At 46.6% G+C, this 7,018-nt stretch overlaps 1 pseudogene; it reads right to left on the bottom strand.

The window, feature by feature from the left end:
- Window positions 1-677: 677 nt before the first annotated feature.
- Window positions 678-2,422, bottom strand: LOC134757266 (tubulin beta chain-like; annotated as a pseudogene).
- Between the last annotated feature and the right edge of the window lie 4,596 nt (window positions 2,423-7,018).

The following is a 7,018-nucleotide window of genomic DNA, read 5'->3' as shown; positions in this document are numbered from 1 at the left end:
CTGGATTTCCCTCTCCAAAACCGTTCTAGAATGGAAAATCCTATCCTCTTCCTTGCAGTAACTTTTTTTTTTTTTTTTTTTACTTAAAAAAAAAAAAATAGAGACGTGGTCTTGCTATGTTGCCCAGGCTGGTTTCAAACATCTAAGCTCAAGCAATCTTCCAGCCTCAGCCTCTCAAAGTGCTGGGATGATTGGCATGAGCCACCATGCCCAGCCCCTTGCAGTAACTTCTTCCTGCCACCTTCTACCTTCCCAGTGCTGGCTACTACGTGGACATAGGATGGTGCACATTATCTGGGTTTTCAGCACCCGGTTGGTTCTAAATGGGATCTGAATGGGACCCAGCTTCCTGGAGAATTATTTTGAAAACAGAGGGACATATTAATTGGGCAGATGGGAGGAGGGTACCAGAAGGAAATACACGGTTACCCAGATCGGCAGAAATCTAGGTTTCCTGGAGTGGAAAGAGAGAGGAGACATTCAGCAGACAAATATTTATTGAGCACTTACTATGTACCAGGCACTGCTCTAGACCCTCCCTCTCCCCAGATAAACAAGGTAAAGGCAGCAAACACGACTACTGAGGGAGAAGAAAGGGGCAGCCAAGGAAGAAGGCTGAAGGAATTGAGATGCCTGAGGTGATGGGAGCTCTGCCTTAGGCCTCCCACTGGGCTTCCTCACTGAGTCCTCCCCCTCTTCTGTGGCGGCGTCCTAGACTGTCGATGTTCAGAGATGAAGTCATTCATGTTGTTCTCGGCCTCAGCGAACTCCATCTCGTTCATGCCCTCCCCTGCATACCAGTGGAGGACAGCCTTCCCGCACAATACAGCAGGGAACTGCCCTGAGAGGCCATGGAGAGCTTCTGGGTGGCCGCGCTGTTGCCGACGAACGTGACCGCCATCTTGTGGCCATGAGGAAGGATGTCCCACATGGCTGTCTTGACCGTTGTTAGCATCCATTCCATGAAATAGCTGCTGGCGACTCTTGTTCTGCACACTGAGCATCTGCTCATTGACCTCCTTCATGAATGGATGGATATTCATGGAAGAAGGCAGTCCTGGTGGGGCAGCCATCATGTTCTTGGCATCAAAGACCTGCTGGGTGAGTTTGGGCATGGTGAGAGCCCTATACAGCTGGCTTCCACAACTGGTGAGAGGGGCAAAGGTAGCCATGAAGAACTGGAGGCGTGGGAAGGACACTGTATTGACTGCTAGCTTGCAGAGGTCCGAATTGAGCTGGTGAGGGAAGCAGAGGCAGGTGGTGACCCCACGCATGTTAGCTGAGACAGGTGGGTCAGGTCCTCATAGTTTTGTGTGGTCAGCTCGAGGGTACGGAAGCGAATATTATAAGAAGCCTCAATGTCTGTGCCGCAGGTCTCATCAGTGTTCTCTACCAGTGGATGGATGGGGAGGGGGCACTGCAGGGCTCAGCCACAGTGCCAAACACTTTGAGTGAGGGCACTACACTGGAGGTGTTCATGATGCGGTCAGGATCCTCTTCTCGGATCTTACTGTGGAGGAGGGTGCCCATTCCAGAGCCTGTGCCCTCACCCAGTGAGTGGGTCGGCTGGAAGCCCTGCAGGCAGTCACAGCTCTCAGCTTCCTTCTGCACATATCCAGGAATGAATCAACCAGCTCAGCTCCACTGTGTACTGCTGCCTGCCCCAAACTGACTGAAAGCAAAGTGGTCTGGTCTGCAGATCTAAGCAAAAGTGCTCACTACCCGATGCACTAGAAGCCAGCGCTATGACACTGGGTTTTTGAGAAAAGAAACGCTTTTTATTGCAGGTCTATCAACAAGGAGATAGCATTCTAGCTCAAATCAGTCTCCCTGTGCTGGGCAATAAGGCTGTACTTTTGTTAGAAAAGGTTCAGGGAGTGAAAAGGGTGGTCTGCAAAGTCCTTGGGCATGGACAGTTATCTCTTCCTGCCTTTTTATGGGGCCCACGTGCAAATTCTGGGGGAGTTAGGATGAAACATGCAGAGGAAATTCAGGTCGTAGCATCACCAATCTCGTTCTGCATATACTCCAGTGGGCCGTATTGGTTTCAACTGATTTCAGCCTGTTTTGTTACCTTATAGTTGGAGGGAATTTCAGCAAGCTGTTTCTTTTCTTATCTGCCATCCTGCAGGCTTAAGAATTTCTGTGAGTCACTGGTTTCTTTAACTCTTTGGGGCATGGTTTCAAAAGGATCTGAGCAGAGTCCATGATCCCAGGTTCTGGATCCACCAGGATAGTGGGAGGAACATATTTGTCCCCAGTGCCTTCACTGTGGCACACCAAGATGTGGTCCAGCTACAGATCATGGTCCCTGGGCAGGTACTGGTAGGTCCATGCTATGACCATCACTGATAACTTCCCAGAATTTGGCACTGATCTGACTGCCACAGTGTCCTGTCTGGATGTGCACAATTTCCTCCATGGTTAACATTTAATTTTTTTGCCCACCTCAAGGATATATGGAGCAAGAAGATATGTCATTTTTTTTTCTCTGCTGGTAGCAGGCTGAAGGTGTGCCAGAGGCTGGAGGAATAAGATTTGAATGTGGTGGTGGGAAGGTTCTAAGAGGGGCCACGCTGGGATGTTGCAACAAGAAATTCCAGCCCAGAACCAAACTCACGCCGTCATCTCCTCTCTAGCTGAGCGTCACAGACCAGTGAGAGTAGCTTCTCCCTGGGGGCCAGCTTCAAGGAAATGCCTGGAATTTCATTAGAGCTGAGGAACCCACAAAACATCCTTATAGCAGAGCTTCTTGTAATGAAAGAGGGAAGGACAAAGCCCAGTATTCTGACTGTGGAATGCACGTGAGGAAGACAGCAAAAAATGTCAGAAGGCAAGGACAATGGTCAACAATGCAAAGCAAAAGGCCCTATCTACTGACTCCAAAGGAGGAAAAACATCACAGAGATGCAGAAAAGCTGGTATCTGATTAAAAATTCCACAGAGTTGCCACGTTTGTAAAATAGGAATGCAATCTTCTCTTTTACACATATTTTGGGAATTTGATTGCCCAGATAAAATTAGAGAACAGAAGTCATCAATCCAAGCTTGAAGGAGTGGAGGTGCAGTGAAGGCAGACAGAACGCACAGGCAGAAATGGCAGCCTTGGTTTAAAGGCAATGAAATAAGCTAAGAAAATGCCTGTTAGTTGCTCAAAGAAGCTTCCTGAATGATGCGATTCCTGTACCAGAGAAGGACATGAAGTGAGGGCTTCATTCATTCACTGAACAAACTCTTATGAAGAGTCAGAAGGCTTGGGAGGTTTGGGAGGAGCAGAAAACATCAAACCCTGAGATAAAGCCACTTGAGATGACACTGGAAGGAAAATCGGGAATTGGATGGGGAAGAAGAGAGGAGCCAGCATGCTGGGATATTGGTGGTGTGGTCAGGGACAGCAGATAAAGTGGCTGGGAAGGGCAGAGGGGTAAGGCTGGGAGGCAGTAGAGAAGCTTGAGATGTAAGTTAAGGGTGCACATGGAGGGTCTTGACTCCCAGGCCAGGAGTGTGGACTCTATCCATTAGACGCTAGGGGATGATGGGAAAATCTGTGTCAAGGAGCAGAAAAAATTACATTTACAAAGTGTTTTTCTTTTTTAAGAGTTTTTTTTTTTTTAATGAGTTTTAATATGCCTCTGTCTGTCCGACTAAAAGAGTTTCCCCACCAGGTTTCTTTCCCCAAGCTCTCTAAGAAAGGCTGGGTCATTTCCCTGCTGACTCTTTGGGCTTTTGTGATGCAAAGACCAGGGAAGGGGGAAGGGTGGAGTGAGAAGTGTCTCAGAGTCCAGAGTCTGGGGCTAGGGACTGGGGGAGTTTAGAAAAGAAAGCACAGAAGAAGCCCCAGGAAGTGATCGAGTAGGAGACAGACAAAGAGGGTGTTTGAGAAGTGTTTCTATAGGCAAAGTATCTCCTGCATGGGGCTAAAGAGACGTAAAGGACGGGAGCAATTTTTAAAAATACAAGTGGATGCTAGACTGCGTTTCTTTGAACATCACATCAGCCCGAGACCAGCCCACATGAATCATGGCTTCAAAGGGGTGACAGATTAATCTGGCAGCAGAACTTATGGAGGATGATCAGAAAGAGTAGAAGAAATATAGAGGTGAAGGGATCATTGGAATAGACTTGGACTTGGGGACTGAATCACTGCAGAGGGATAAAGAAGGAGGAAGAGTCCCAGGTTTCAGTGCAGAATAGTCACATAGGGGATGGGAGATGAGATTCAGCTTGGATGCCTTCACCTCTTTGTAGAGGTTGTCCAGAGCACCATGTTGAAAAACATTACGAGGCCAATCTGGGAAAATGTTATGGCCAAATGGAGATCTTTGCCATGAGCTCAGGAGCTAGCTCTGCATTTATTGACCCTGAACTTAGGGAATAACAGCATTGTTGACGGCATCGATGGCTTAAGGACATCAGCATGGAAGCTGGGTTTCTGGAAAAGAGAATGAACTTGGATGAAACTGAAGCAATGCACACCGCTTTTGCTATTTGTTTTTGTTTTGTTTTTTTCTTTTTTTCCACCATCGATGCATTTTAAAGTTCCCAGATTTGTACTCCAGTACCAACAGGAATGAAGCATCGCAGTGTACCCCTGAAGCAGCCTCATCGGTTTGCAGAAAACCTTGGGTGCCTTCTGAAGAAGAGGTTGTAGACTGACTCTCAGAAATGGCATATGACCAAATGGACAGCTGACATCTAAGTATTTATCCCGGACAGCTTTTCTTCCTGTGCTCTGCACTGAAATTTACCCTGAAGTTTTTCTAGGTGTAGACAAAGATTGGATGGTACGTTTTACGAAGTGTTACTCAATTGTGAGTATGAAGAGCAATCATTTAATTCTCAAAGTTGCTCAAACAACAAAGGCATCTCTGCTCTGAACTGTGAGCTCCAACAGGGCTAGGACCTCTGCTATATCCCCAGGCCCAAGTAGAGTCTGTAGTACACTAGGCAACACCTGATTGCTAACTGCAGGAATGAATCAGTGTCTTTTTTTGTTTCCTCTTTCTTCTGCTCAAGGAGCCCCAAAGTTGTGCTTAACAGTATTTAAGTACATTGTTCTCAATAGAAGTCTACCTGGGCTGTGGGCCAGAACAAATTTTATTACTATTGTGGCAAATACATTTTCTAACTCAAATTAGCAAATATTTTTGAGCACCTACTGTGTTCATATCCTTATTGAACTATTCCACCTCTAGAAATGTATCCTACAGATATACCTGCTCATATGCACTTGTGTAAAGGGTATGACTTGGTCCATTTTGTGCTGCAATGACTGAATATCACAGATTGGGTAACATATAATAAACAGATTATTATAGATTGAGTAGTAATTAGTAATAATTGGGTAACTAATAATTATTAATATTATAGATTGGGTAATCTATAATAAACAGATGACTGGTGCACAGTTCTGGGAACTGTGTATGGGGTGAGGGCCTTCTTGATCAGCCATAACATGGCAGAAGGGCAAAGAGAGGTGAGAGAGAGATGAACGGGGGTGAACCCACTCCCACAATAACAGTATTAATCCATTCAGGAGGGCAGAGCCCTCATGGCCTAATCACCTCTTAGAGATCCCACCTCTTAATACTGTTACAATGGTAATTAAATTTCAACATGAGTTTGGGAGGGGGCAAACATTCAGACAATAATAGGGCACATTGATTGTGATAGCAAAATTCAGAAACAACCCACATGTCCATCAACAGGGGACTGGTTAGATAAATACAGTGCCCCTGTTATAAAGAATAAACCAGATCCTAGGCAAAGGGGTCCAAGTTTTCAGTTTTTCCAAGTCACCATGCAGACACAGAGAAACTAGACAGCAAACCACACAACCCAAGGAAAATATTTATGGCAAAACTAGGTGACAAATTATTCCCACTAACCTAGCATATGTAAGTGGCCAACAGCCTCAAGAGTTGCATGATATCTGGGTTTGAGGGGCTGAAAGAAGTTAGAAAGCAAGGGGGTGGGCCATGATAGACCTGAGAACAGAAGAACCCCAGATATACCAGGTATTCGCTAGAAAGTATTGTGGGCCAATTTGAGACGAGCAGGTGGAGCTGAAGAGTTGCCTCTCTAGTGCGAGGTAGTTCAGGTGCCCACAGTAAGAAGGCAGGAGGAGGCCAGGCACGGTGGCTCAAGCCTGTAATCCCAGCACTTTAGGAGGCCGAGGCGGGCACATCACGAGGTCAGGAGATCGAGACCATCCTGGCTAACAGGGTGAAACCCTGTCTCTACTAAAAATACAAAAAAATTAGCCAGGCGTGGTGGCAGGTGCCTGTAGTCCCAGCTACTCGGGAGGCTGAGTCAGGAGAATGGGTGAACCCGGGAGGCGGAGCTTGCAGTGAGCCGAGATGGCGCCACTGCACTCCAGCCTGGGTAACAGAGTGAGACTCTGTCTCAAAAAATAATAATAATAAATAAATAATAATAATAAAGAAGGCAGGAGGAGGCAGGATCAGTCGGGCCCCTAGGAATTCCCAAGACTGATCAGGAAGGGCTCCACACTCAGGAGAAAGCGCTGGGAAAGGAATCAAAATTGAGCAAGACAAGGATGAAAGGAAGGAAGGAGCAGTTTCCGTCTGTACTGGGGGAAAGAAACAGCCAGCAAATCCCTGAAAGCAGGTGGCTCTATTTTTGAACACAGAAGTAGGAGCCCTGTGAAGTTTGAAAAGCATTCCTTAACATGGCCTTTGTGTTGGTTAGTACTGAGTGTCAACTTGATTGGATTGAAGGATGCAAAGTATTGATCCTGGGTGTGTCTGTGAGGTGTTGCCAAAGGAGATTAACATTTGAGTCAGTGGGCTTGGAGAGGTAGACCCACCCTTAATCTGGTGGGCACAATCTAATCAGCTGCCAGCAAATATAAAGCAGGCAGAAAAACGTGAAAAGGCAAGACTGGCCTAGTCTCCCAGCCTACATCTTTCTTCCATGCTGGATGCTTCCTGCCCTCAAACATCAGACTCCAAGTTCTTCAGTTTTGGGACTCGGACTGGCTTTCCTTGTTCCTCAG

Source organism: Gorilla gorilla, chromosome 16 (assembly GCF_029281585.2).
Source record: "Gorilla gorilla gorilla isolate KB3781 chromosome 16, NHGRI_mGorGor1-v2.1_pri, whole genome shotgun sequence".
NCBI classification, from domain to species: Eukaryota; Metazoa; Chordata; class Mammalia; order Primates; family Hominidae; genus Gorilla; species Gorilla gorilla.
Note: the sequence above shows the minus strand (reverse complement) of the source record. Positions and strands in the feature narration are given on the sequence as shown.